The 13,343-nt window shown below is 48.8% G+C and overlaps 1 protein-coding gene across 8 annotated transcripts in view; it reads right to left on the bottom strand.

Annotated features, from left to right (window-relative positions):
• The window catches only part of WNK1 (WNK lysine deficient protein kinase 1), a 2,404,646-nt gene that overhangs the window by 681,956 nt on the left and 1,709,347 nt on the right, over positions 1-13,343 (bottom strand). The window lies entirely within an intron of this gene.

The following is a 13,343-nucleotide window of genomic DNA, read 5'->3' as shown; positions in this document are numbered from 1 at the left end:
TGCGGCATGTGTCTATCTGCACCCAGAGTGTGCAAGGTGTGCCAAGAAGGATAGTACGTTGTCCAACGTGCAGGTGAAGAGGTCAACCTCCTTTGATTCTGCCAGGCGACAGAACCTGGTCCAGTTCCTTTTGTATTGGCTCCTGGTAGCACCACCCCTAGCCCCCTGTAGAATGTTTAGGTTGGCTTGAGACAGCTGCAGATGGCCCAGTGTGACCTGTTCAGAAACCACTCTGCAAGGGCTAATTTCTGGGGGGTAGGGTGGATGACCGTGCCTCCCTGCTGCGAGAATAGGTGTGCTGGATCCAGCGGAATGTGCACCAGGGCCTGATCTGACAGGCTGAGTAGTTCCGAGAACCATGGTCTTGCTGGCCCCCACAGAGCTATCAGAATGATCCGGAGGTGCCGGGACTCCCGGATCTTGCAGATTACCCAGTGAACCTGGGGGGTTGGAGGGAAGGCATATGCGTTAATGTCTTTCCACTGGATCTGGATCGCATCGCCCAGGGAGCCCCAGCCCTGTCCCAGCCAGGACACAAACTGGGGGCACCTTTTGTTGTACCAGGTGGCGAAGAGGTCCACCTGAGGATGACCCCACCTGTCGAAAATCCCTTGAAGGACCTGTGCATTCAACTGCCATTCATAGTTGTCCGCACCCAGCCTGCTGAGCTGGACCGCCTCCAGGTTGGAGTCCCCCGGTATGTGTATTGCCGACAGGTGCATGTTTTCCAGAGCCCACTCCCAAATGTTGAATGCTAGAGTGCATAGGGGAGGAGACCTGGTGCCACCCTGCTTGCAGATGTAATACATGCTGGAGGTCTGAATAAGGATCGCCCTGCCGCTGATCATAGGAAGGAAGGCTTTGAGAGCAAGCCAGTTGATGCGAGCTGCCTGCTCCTGACGGGACCAGACCCAGTGGACGTTGTGGCTGCCCAAAGTAGCTCTCCAGGGACCAGTCCGTTGTGAATGTGACCTGAGGCGGTGGTTGACATAAGGGCCTGCCTATCGGCAGGTTGCTGCCCTTGCCCCACCAGAGTAGGTCCTGGTGGAGGTGAGGTGGGATGCTGACCATCTCTGCCTGGGAACCCTTATCCTGGTTCCAGGTGGCTGCAAAGTGTAGCTGCAAGTGTCTCATACTGAGTCCTGTAGGCGTCACAGCAAGGAGACATGCCGCCATGATGCCCAGGAGGTGCTGGTACCACAACCCCGAGGTCATGGCCCTGCTGAGAAAATGCCCTGTGGCCCTCCTGATGGCTATGATCTTGTCCACTGAGGGGAAAATCCTCATGAAGCTCGTATTCCAGATGAAGCCCAGGAACGTTAGACTCTGCGTGGGGTTCAGCTGTGACTTCTTGAGATTGATGGAAAAGCCCAACTCGTGTAGTATGTTCATGAGGGCAGAGGCGGTGTGGTCCACTGTCTCCAGAGACCTTGCCCTGAAGAGCCAGTGGGTAGACGTGGTAACCTTGTAGGGCTGCCACCACGTTCATCAGTATTGTGAATACCTTGGGAGCCGAATTGAGGCAAAAGGGTAGAACCTTGCATTGGAAATGAGAACCCATGATCCTAAATCTCAGAAAGGACTGATGGGGCTGCCAGGTCGGGACGTGTAGGTAAGCATCCTTCAGATCCAGGGATCACATTCAGTCTCCCATGCACAATGTATCCGCTATAAGCACTGGGGTAACCATCTTGAATTTTTTAAGAGGAAGGGAAAGGTTCAAGGTGGAAAGGTCCAACACAACTCTTAGGCCTGCCTGGTTCTTCTTGTGTATGGTGAAAATCTGTGAACAGAAGCCCAGAACGTGCTGGGAGGCTGGGACTTCTTCCATTGCCCGACTCTCTACGAGCAAGCAAATTTCCACCAACAGAGTTGCTGTCCCAATCTGTGGGAGCATAGGGGAAGAGAGGGGGAGAAATAGGTAGGGCAGGAGCCCGTGGACACTACTGAGAGGAACCAGAGGTCCGCAAACCTTTGCGCCAGCATTAGGAGTGAAGGGCAAGCCTGCCCCCCTCCGGAGACACGTGGACCCGGATGGGCATCTCATGCCTTTTTTCCAGCCGAGTTTGAGGAGGGGGACTGAGAAAAGCCCTTGTGCATGACCTTGTGTTGCATGCGCCGGTGTTGACTCAGGGATCTGTCCGGTTGCCTGGACCGTCGTTCTTGGAAGTCCCGGAAACAACCGAAAGACCGACCCTTGTCTGAACGCTGGTGCGTCTGGCTGTATGCCTTAGGAGTGGCGTTAGTGAGGATGGATAATGATTTGGCAGTCTGTGAGCTGTTCTTATCCAGTTCCTCGGCCGTAGTGGAATGGAACAGGTTGCCACCCTCAAAGCGAAGGTCCAGTAGGTGCTCCTGGACGTCTGGGTTGAACTTGGTGGCCCGCAGCCAGGCAGTCCTTCTCATGTCTGTAGCGATACAAATGGCACGGCCTGAGGTGTCAATGTACGCCACCTTGGACTCCATGTCTTGCGCCACGATTTTGGCCTCAGCCAGCCCCACCTTGAAGCATGCCTGGCTCTGCACCGGAGGTTCCGGAAGAAAGTCTGCAATTTCCCACCAAAGCTGCTGGTTGACTGCAGCAAGCATAGTGTCCGCATCCCTCTGACGAAGATGAAGGGAAGCATTGGAATACATTTTCTTCCCATATACTTCGAGGATGTTCTCCTCCTTACACAGGAGTGCAGAGGCTGAGGTAGCTGAAGACGGTTGTGGCTTGGAGTAGACGAATCGGCAGTGATCACAGAGGAGTGTGGCTGAGGGTGTGCCGACAGCAAGAGAGGGGCTCCCTTCCAACTGCCTAAACTTGGTGTCGAGACCGTCTGTTGGCTGTACCGAACAGGGTTTAAGCGATCCCTTTTTACCGAGTGCCACATCATTTTGCATCGGAATCCCCGTTCTAGCTATTGGGCGTAGAGTGAGGACCTCCGACAAGACCCCCCGCCTCTGGTTTTTCGACCTCCGGCTGGGGAAGCCCCAAGCATTCGGCGAGTCATTCAAGGAAGTGTCATGATGCCTACCCCCGGGCATCCAGACCAAGTCCATCAACCCCGGAAGCAGGCATCATGTTACCTGGAGCAAACCCAGCAACCCCTGTTAGGGGCTATCTGGGTACAGTCCTGGCACCTATGGCGCCAGGCACATATGGGACATCAGTCCTGGCGCCATAGGCGCCAGGCTCATATGTTAAAACTTACCTGATGCAAACCATGCTGCAAGGGATCCAAGCCCATGTGAGGCTTGAAGGGACTTTTTTATCTTAGGGACTATTTTGTTACTCGGGTGTGGCTGTGGAGGAATACTTACCTGGGACTACTTTGAAGGCTATTTAAACCACGCCCAAAGAGCAGCACATGCTTTGCGTTATTCTGCATCCAGCAGCATAATGCTCACCGTGTCTGCAGTCAGCTTCCAGCATCCTGCCACGCCCGCCTCGAGTCCAGTGCGCCTAGAAAGAAGGGAAAGAAGAAGAAAGGTTAGAACAAGAACTTTACTGGATTTCTTACCCGATTTCCGAATCAGCGCATCTTCGAACCAGAAACAGACTTCATTTTAAACGCGTCGCATCGCCAGCAGCAGCACCTCGCCATACTCACCGTTCCTCGCAGCATCTCTACGATCCGGTGCTGTCTCCATCACCTGGTTGCCGCATTCCAGCTCCTAAGGGGGACAAGAAAACAACAAGGTGAGTCAAGGGAACAAACAAGGACAATCTCTTGCCACCATATGCTTACCTGATTTTACCGCAGGAGGTATTATTCACCAGCACGCCAAATCTTCCTACGCTGCACCTGCAAGAAAAGAGAATCAGCGAGTGAAACCTTGGCATCATTTACCGGACAGTGTTACAAAACACAGACTCTTACCTGAACGCTTTCAGCTGCCACAAGACGATCATCTTTTGGGTCTAAGCTGCAAAAGAAACAAGGAATTGGACAAGAGTGATTAATCGGACATTTTGAACTCATTCGAACTATATACTTACGGCCTTTCGCCCAGAGGTTTCGAGCCAAGATTTGTCCAGAATTCTTCCAATATCCTCAAGCCAGTGAAGTAACTGGCCATCAACGCGCCCCTGAATTCTTCGCAGGATGGAGAGCTCATCATACAAAACTATAAGGTGAGCTTTGTGAAAGGGAATGTCAGAAGCGATAAGTGGGGATGCAGTGAGGTGTTAAATCTCAAATACACAGGTGGCTAATTCCCTTTCCCCGTCTTTAGGAGACTACTTCTAAGGGTCAAGCAGACGAAGCTAGGTGGGCCAGTCCAGTCAGTCATCTCTGCACAACGCATCACGTTGGTGGAGACCATGGCTCCCCAGTTCCGCTCGACACCCCTGTGGGAGCCAGGTGAGCGTAACAGGAAGGCCTTGGCCAACAAAGTTATGTCAGGAGTCCTCCTCCACATCCACCAAGGTGACCTGCTGGACTGGTGCAGCTGGAGGAGTGCCGGGTGCTGCAGCGTACTGACAGGAGCCGGCGGCTGAGGCGGCGGCTGTGGGGCTGCCAAGACTGTTGGAGGCGTGGGTGCTAGCGGCAGAGCTGTAGGGAGCATGTCCCTGATCACATCCTTAAGGATGATGCCCATCTGGGAAGACCTTATGAGGGTCAGAAACTTTTCAAAAAACCTGCACAAGCCGGTGGAGCGCTTGGAGGCGCGGGCATAGGCTGAGACCTGGGCACACTTTGGGTTTATCTGCCCTGCGACGAGGACAGGTACGCCGTAGGCCACATGCCCGGTGAAGACCAGTCCCACCTGGAAACTCGTTCCCCCACCTTGTCCCCAAAGGAGGATGGTGTCGGGCGAGCTGCCATTTTATCGGGGACGGCAGCCATCTTGTCGGGCTGCATGCCACGTGCCTTTGTCGTGGTGCTAGCCGTGCTGAGCCCGGCCTCCCCCAAGACTCTTGGCGGTGGAGGTTGAGGCCTACCCTGCACCTCAGGACAGGCCTGGTAGGCAGATTGCCCTGGACTATGTCGCCGGTGGTGCTGCATACAGGCGCACCCTCAGACATTTGTCCGGTACTATGGCATAGCCCCTCGGGCGTATAACCGTTAATAGAAACTTGTGGTCCCTCAGTGCCGTCACTGGTAGGATCTCGCGACCCCTTGGCCTGGCAGCCGGTAGCTGTAGCAGCCTCAGTACCTGCACTGGTACAAGAACCTGAAAGGTCCCTCCCGCTTGTGTGCTTCCTTGGGAAGGAGTCGCCTTTGCTGGGTGTGGATTAAAACAGTGCCCATACCTTGGGCCTGGACTTGTGCTTGACGAATTCCTTTAAGTCCTCTGGAGGCGACCTTCCGAAGAGCTCCTTCCACCGAGCTAGCCTGTTCAGAATGAGTAGTGTTTGCGCATCGCATGCCGAACATGCCCTCCCAGCCGTGGTCGGGGCCAAGGCGGCAGAGGCAGGGAGCGGGGAAAAATAAAATAAAAAATAAAAATTTAAAAAATATATAATTAATAAATTAAATTGGACGTAGGGAAGAGCCCCTCTCAAGCTGGACACCTGCTGAAGCCCGCTGACGATGACATGAGCCAGGGAGGAGCAGGGCGCCAGAGGACAGAGGTATCTGATTAAAGACAGAAAATAAAACAAAAAGACATCTCCGGGGAAGAGCGTGTGGAATTACTAGGCCAGAGGCCTAACCCAGGAGTGCTGGTGAAAGCGGTCCGTTCCCGTCAATGTGGGAAAAGAGAACTGGGAAAGGGCGCCAGTGGGCAGGGTCAGGGGAGCGCATGCTCAGAGGGCCACGTCCCTGCACACCTATACATGTAAAGGGGAAGAAGATTTTTTTCTGGTGAAAAAGGTTCAGTCTCCCGTCCCTAGCGAGGGACGCCCATACAGTACGGAGGAAAGGGGACGGGATGTAGAAGTACATGCTTAGACAGTTCTGTAGATAAAACACAGATACATACTGTCAAAGCTTTTATTATTTTTCTCATTAGTCAAGTGCAGTAACGCTAAAACACAAGGCAACAAGAGATCCTGCGCAAGCTTGCAGATGCTTATGACAATTAGCCCCATGGAATTACAGGAGTATATATGGAGCCTGGTAGGACTGCATACGACTAACCTATAGGAGACCTAGCACAATATAAGTGTGTAGAAATCATATAATAAGTCTAATGAAAATAACAGTGAGCTGCAGGACACCAGACAATGGGAGTAGACTCAGGCTGCACAAAGTGGGAAGGCCGAGCTCACAGCCAAGGTCTGAGATAAAATAGCGCATTCCAAGTTCAAATGACAAGGGGCCAGCTGCAGGAAAACACAATAAATCCTCATAAATGCAGACACAAAGAGCTCGGTTTTGTGGTCCACAATCACGTGGTTCGGCCGAACTAGACAATGGGCATTCACCTGTGGTGGGAAGACGAGCCGTTCTCAGCAACTCTGAGAAGTGAAACAAATGTTGCAACATGGAGTGCACTCTCACAGGCAAAGGTGGTGTTACTACCAGATACATTTGGGGCACAGTCATTTAACATCACAAAGAAGAGGTGCACAGAGGGCTGAGCACCAAACTGGGTCCCAGGCCTGAGGAGACCAGATCTAACCAATCAAGAGACAGAAATCCAGGGGCGGATGGCAGAAGGCAAGGGCCAATGGTAAGTCTATGACCCTGCAACAATGTAATAGAGTTTCTTGGGGAAGGGGTCAGGTCAGCCACCTGACATGGAAGGTCCAGTGGAATTAGATGTCTAAGGACCCTCTATTGGGTATACTACCCTGAGCACCAACCAGAACCGGGGATAGGTTTTTGGTGGCAGGCCCAGGTGAGGACACCATTTGGTATCAAAACTGTGGAGCGCGTCTTATGGAGTTTTGACTTATTGGGAAATCCTTGTGACTGTCCAGTATGATCCCAGTCGGTTTTTTGTAATAAACAACAGTTTAACTTGCTCTTGGCTGAGTCCTCCGTTATTCTGCGGAGAGGGTTGTTGGGCCCTCGAGAGAGCAATTCCCAGACTTCTGGTATACCGGAATCTCTCCTACAGAAGGCAAATGCATGCAGAGGCCTTTTGCTCCCAAAATGAAAGGACATGGGCGAGCTAAGGCAGCAAAGAAGCTCTGACTCAGGGAAGATTCTTTCCACCAACTTCGATTCTCCCTACACTCTGCAGAGACCTCACTCAGAGCTGAGGGAATTTCTGCAAAAGAAGGTGGACGCTGCTGTAGAATGTCATCCTCATAGGACTCCAGCAGGAGGCCTGGAAGCCACCAAGCCCCTGGCAGAATGCCAATATAGAGTTCCCCCCACTATGTTCAGTACCTATTGCAGTTGTTGACAAGTCCCCATTGCATAAGGATGAAGACGACTGATCCAAGGAGGCAGAGAGACCCTTCTTTTAACATCCCAGAGAAGAGTAGATAAGAACATCAGTAGGGTTATCTTTGCAAAACCCCAGCGCTAAAATCCAGTGCCATTAGCTTTGGCATTGCTGTTGCTCAGCAGACCAAGAATTCACGCCTGCTCCGAGACATCATAGCACACCTGAACCCTGCTTGAGCTGCCAAAGGCACCCGATGGTCTTATGTGCACAACACGTGTTAAGCATGGACAGAGAGCCAGTCGAGAAGTCCTGTTCGAACATTGTTCAAGTGGCACGCCACATCAAAACAACCAGATGGAATCTTCTGCTATTGTAGATAGAGCAGTGCCAAGAAGATTTGTGTGATGCAGTCAAGCCTTCTAAAGTATTGACCTGATGGGTTAGGTGTAATTTCCCAGGCATCCTTGATCTCCTGACCACTGTAAGGAACGCATTGTATCCAACAGTAAGACAGACACAAGTGATCACAGTTCAAGGACTTCAATTGGGTTTGAAAAACACCTATTTAATCCTACATCTAGAGATGGGAGCAAGCTACGACCTAGTCGGGTCTGTCAAAATAAAAGGGCCTATACTAATAAACCTATTGCCAATCCTTACTTCTAAATACAAATAGTGAGGGAACCAATGTTATTCAAAATAAAAGTGTTCAAGAAATGATACGTCAGGAGGTTCAAGCCGTTGGCTTCCCTTCCCCGCATTTTCAGCACGGGACAAGGCGGCACACTCTAGCTTAGCACACTCATGTGTCTCAAGCACGAGGATGCAGTTGAAAACCTCAAAATCAGGGCCTTCTGTACCAAAGTCTCTGTCATTCAAAGTCTCTTATTTCAGAGGCCCTGATGCAACATGACAAATATTAAAGTTCCGAGATTTCACATATACAACTTCTCAGGTGATTTTCTGTTCACCCAGAGTCCCCCTCTGCCGGGCTCTGACCCACTTAAACACAAAACCTTCAATTGGTCTCCCTCCGCTGGGCTCGGAGCAAATGTATCTACTTTTCCAAACTTTCTATACTTCATAAATATCGACCCGTCGCAGGCCCACTTCGATTCACAATTACTCATTCTCTTCTTGATATAATCTTTTCATCACTCTGTCAAAGATATTGTATCTTGCTTTTAAAGTTCACTCATTAGCTGTTCAACCTTACTTGCGTCTCCTATCACACGCGTTTTAACAATGTTTGTTCCGGTGCTCGCCATACAATGTTGCTGCTTGCAACCTTGGCTTCAACACAGACCGGTCTTGCATCAGTCTCCCCAACTCATTGACTGTGTTGATTTCACTGATGCGGTTTTGTTCTTGGAGTCAAGAACGGTACCACAGCGGATGCTGCTTCTCCCTGCCTTGATTATTGACGCAGAGGGCCCCGGGTATCTCTGACACACAATGTAGGATTCTTCAGCCTGGTTTCCTGGTCTTACGCTTTCTATTTGAGGTTTTAAGAAATTAACAGTTCCTTGTCGAAAAGGTCAAGTAAACTTCCCTCATTGCAATACCCTTCTGTTTGGCCGCCTTTATTCTCTCGTTCAGCTGCCGTCTTGAAACCGCTGTGCACCGCTCATAGTGTGCTCTCGTGCTGCGCCTTTATCCGTGTGGGGAAGCTTAATTGAAGTCCGGTGTGGGTGATGTCAGTAATTGCCTGACCTCGCCTGACCATTGTATTGAGACACATCAGGTATACTGCTCGGGTGTTAGTCTCTTTTCTCCAATAGCGGGCTGTATGTGTACAAGTGTTTGTGTTGTAAAGGGGGTGGGGAGGGGTTGAGTTCCTACATTTCCTACATGGTAGGAGGGGGTAAAGGTATTATAGGGAAGGGTATACTGTGCCTCACCATCCAGTGTCCCACTCCCACAAGGCCACTCACCCAGGTGATCCTTCCGCACTGGTCCACCCCCAGGAGTTGTAGCCAAAAGCAATGGCTGTGTCCTGGCCACCTGGATGACAGATCCACGGTACTATTGGGCGAGACACCTTCTGGTTTCTCACACCAAAAAGGCCTTTACCTGGGTGGTACAAGAGACTAGTTAAGTCCCCTTCACGCAACTTATCACACCATCCTGATCAATAGACTCTGTGAGAACATGGGCATTACGGATCAAGCCCGAGTGGTTGACCTCCTTCCTCCTGGACCGACCCTCCCAGGTCCAACTCAGTTTCTTTCTCTCCACCACCTCTCTTCACATGGTGTTCCCCAGGGCTCTACCCTCACACCATGGATCATCAATGTCTACTTGGCCCCTTTGGCCCACCTGATCTCTACCTTTGCCTCAAACTTTCAATGTTATGCGGATGACACTGCGCTCTCCTTCAGGCTCCCCTTAGCCGCCTCTCCTCTCTCGCTCATTCCTGACCGTCTATCTGCGATTCAGGATTGGTGCGCCTACAACAATCTCTGCCTTAATGCCAATAAGACAGAGATCTTTCTCATCAGGACCCTTGCTCCAGCTTTCCCTCTCACTCTGGGTGCCCTCCTTGGGTCTCTACCTTTGCCTTCCTGTGAGGCAAAAAAACCATGGTGTCTCTCTTTGACTCCACTCTCTCCTTTTCTCCTCACATCACAGACCTTGACAAGAAGGCCCATTACCAGCTGCATCACCTCAGAGGTATTCTTCCTTTTCTCACTTTCCCCCAGAGACTCACTGTCTCCAGAGCCCTGGTTCTCTCTAGGCTGTACTATAACAGCCTCTTTCGCAATCTGCCTTCCTCTACTCTTTGCAACTAATCCAGAACAGGGCTGCACGACTTATTGCTTGGCCGCAAGCCCAGGGACCATATCTCTCCAGCCCTGAAATCTCTCCACTGGCTCCTGGTGGCTGCAAGGATTAAGTTCAAGACCCTCTGCATCGTCCACAAGCTTCCTGGGGTCGGGGCCTGCACTGCATCCAACTCTCTCTTCCTAAATACTGTAACCCTTACAGTCTGTTGCCTCCTGCACTTACCCACAGCTGCGCTTCCCTGGCTGCACTTACTCAGAGATATGCTACCCCATTGCACTCCGGCCTATTCTTCCCTGCGCACTTGCACGATCTGAATGACACAAGGCCTAGTAAGATAATTTGTCTTGTACTTCCTCTGTCCTCCCCTACTTATCTTGTCACGCCTAGAAACACTTGTGTACAGGCGTGCTATAAATGACATGTCATTATCATATCTTTCTTTACCCAAGACATTTTAAAGTAACCATTTTGTCCTGTTACCTTCTTGCACATATTTGTCTATTTATTCCCTCCTGAAGAATATTTCCCAAGACTGCTCAACCCATATATTTGCATCAAGCGTACATTGTCTCTGCATTTTATTTGCAGGGGTAGACAGTAAGTAATTATTATTGTTTACATTGCCTGAACATTTCTTTTAATTTGGAAACCCTTTTGGATGCTTCTGCAGCCGACATCTGCAGAATATAATCTCTTGTCTGCTCGTGCTACTCAGTTTCATCAGTTTAACCTTTATTAATGAAAAACACCATGGACAGGGGCTGTGATGCACGTTTAGTCATAGCCGTGTTCAAAAGCCTTTTTTGCCCCTTATGCCTCTGTCCAGAATAGGGTTTTGGTTCAGTAGGTCTCCTCTGGGAAAACCTGTACACCAAAGAGGAGTGAACAAAATAGATGAGCACTCAACCGGTTAGAAATGTTGATCTCACAGCTATGTCCTTTAGAGAGCTTTATAATTTAGTGGAAACAAATCAACCTTCCCTAACTATTTCCATAATATGTTTTTTTTTTTAAATCTTGGGAAGATAAGCCACTAGGTGCACATTTCATTCCCAGGAAGTATCAATATGATATGGCCATAAGGCTAGTTGCACTCAGACCTGGATGTGGAGTACACCTTTCACATCCAATAAATTCTCCAGTTGTCTGTGTGCAACTAACCAGGACACATACAACTAGTATTAAGCCCAAATCGGGGCTACATTAGCAGAGATGACTCTGAACCTTGTGTCATCGCACCCCAGCAACGACTGCCTAATCATATCTCACACCTTTAGAAAGACCCTGGAAAGTCAAAACACGTGTTGGCTGACATCTCTCAATAATTATAGTACCAATAGGTTGAATTAATCGGTTTGAATCCATTATTTCTTCAATATCCAAATATTGAATGAATCAATAAACCAGCGCTCAGGTGAACTGGGTGCAAATTCTGCTTCTGAACATACCATATGTACCCATATTTAGATGGAAGGGCACCATCTAATTGGAACCCCATATCGCCAGCAGCAGGGTATTGCGTTTAACTCAATGATCAGTTTAATGATCTACTTATTCTGGTGCCCTTCATCTACTTTGCATTCTTTTGCGGTGTCTGAATGATTGAGGCTTCATGGCATGGTCTGAAAGTAGTGAAGTTCAAATGAACTGCTGCCCTTCTCTGCACACGCTAGGAGGTCACCGTCTTTAATCATTACTGAGATTGATGCTAATGAGTCATGGGAGGACTTAAAATTAGTCAGTGCACAAATCTGCATCTGCTTTTCCAAAGGCTGAGGTTTCTTTATCACGGACTCGTCATGGTGCCAGACTAGTAGGAGTAGGAGGAGGAGGAGGCGGCGGCGGCCCGTAACATTTTCCTGCATGGAGGTGGGTTGTAGTGGTCTGGTGGTGCGGCCATAGATTGCAGGTATCCAGACATCAAAATGATCATATTTTCAGTAGTTAATGTAAAGAAAAAAGATCTTGACAAGAGTGTTCAAGATCAAGAGGTTGCATGCATCTCACAGGAAAAATATCTCCCAATGCCAAAACGCTGCTGGTAAGGCCTTCCACATCAAGCTCCAAGACACTGATTAATACTAATAAGGGCACTGGTGATGTTGTCATTGCTCAGAGGGACCACAGTAGGGCCAGAGCAGGCTCTCAAAAAGTCAATTGACCTACACATATAGCTCTTTAAGGATGGCCAGGGTATTTGCCAGAAAGTTGAGGATCCTCAATGGACGTTTCAAGCTTAGCACCTAGTCCCCTCAGCATACATTCACAAAAGTTATTTCCTAAAGTCAGGGCTGAGAATAACAGTGAATGGAAGAAGGATCCCAAATCCATAAGGAAAAATACATTTTAAAAGGTGAAAGAGAACATTTGTTTAGGGGTACTTAGCTCAGAGTAGAACACTGAACTGACTCCAACTGCTACTCTCATTGTGCAGCAACATGGCTGCCTTAAAGCTCAGATCCTACCCATTCCCTTTATTTTCTGTTCCCCTTTAAAGATTCGTTTTTGTGTTAAACTGGGTTTCTGAAAAAGCCAGAAAGGCAAATGACAGATTTTCCTGATCTATTGTGAAATTAGTCCTATTTAAAAGGTGTTCCAAGACTACACACGTCATTAGCTGTTCAACATTCATGTACATTACTAAAGGTTCCATGTTGCAGATGAAGATTTTAGACTGATGAAGCTGAAAAATAACAACGATTCAGAAACGTGTGGGTCTAAAAAAAATACAGAATTGTTTGTGGGACACAACAGCTGATGAAGGAAACAGAAGGTTAGGGTGCATAGAAAAGAAAACATGGCATTCAGATCGAAATAAGGCCAATTAGCACATGGAGATCATTATTTACCTCCTCTCTGCCAATCAGAATGTTTACAGTGCAGTCAATAACTACTGGTATTGGCTGCATTCTAAACGCTCTGTTTACAGAAACAGAGAAAAGAAAACTGCAATTTCCAGTCAAAATATTTTTCAACAAGCCAGACACATCCTCTGGGAGCACCTTTTTTGCTGTAATATGCTAGTTAACACACACAAGAGAAAGCTAAAACATTGAAAAATGCTTTCATTTTTAAAGAGAAACAGTTTACTGATGCATGACACCTAATAAATGCTCATGTTAAACCTGTTCCAGTGTAACAAAGCTGCAGTTAAAATGGTTAACCTTTTAAGACAACCACGTTATTTAAATACTACAAAACAAAATCTCAATTAATTTACCAACTCAGTTTGTCTATTTACTTCACTCACTCTTAAAGTAAAATGATTAACTTCACCACCAAAA

The sequence above is a fragment of the Ambystoma mexicanum genome, chromosome 12 (assembly GCF_040938575.1).
Source record: "Ambystoma mexicanum isolate Mex_15411 chromosome 12, UKY_AmexF1_1, whole genome shotgun sequence".
NCBI lineage: Eukaryota > Metazoa > Chordata > Amphibia > Caudata > Ambystomatidae > Ambystoma > Ambystoma mexicanum.
Note: the sequence above shows the minus strand (reverse complement) of the source record. Positions and strands in the feature narration are given on the sequence as shown.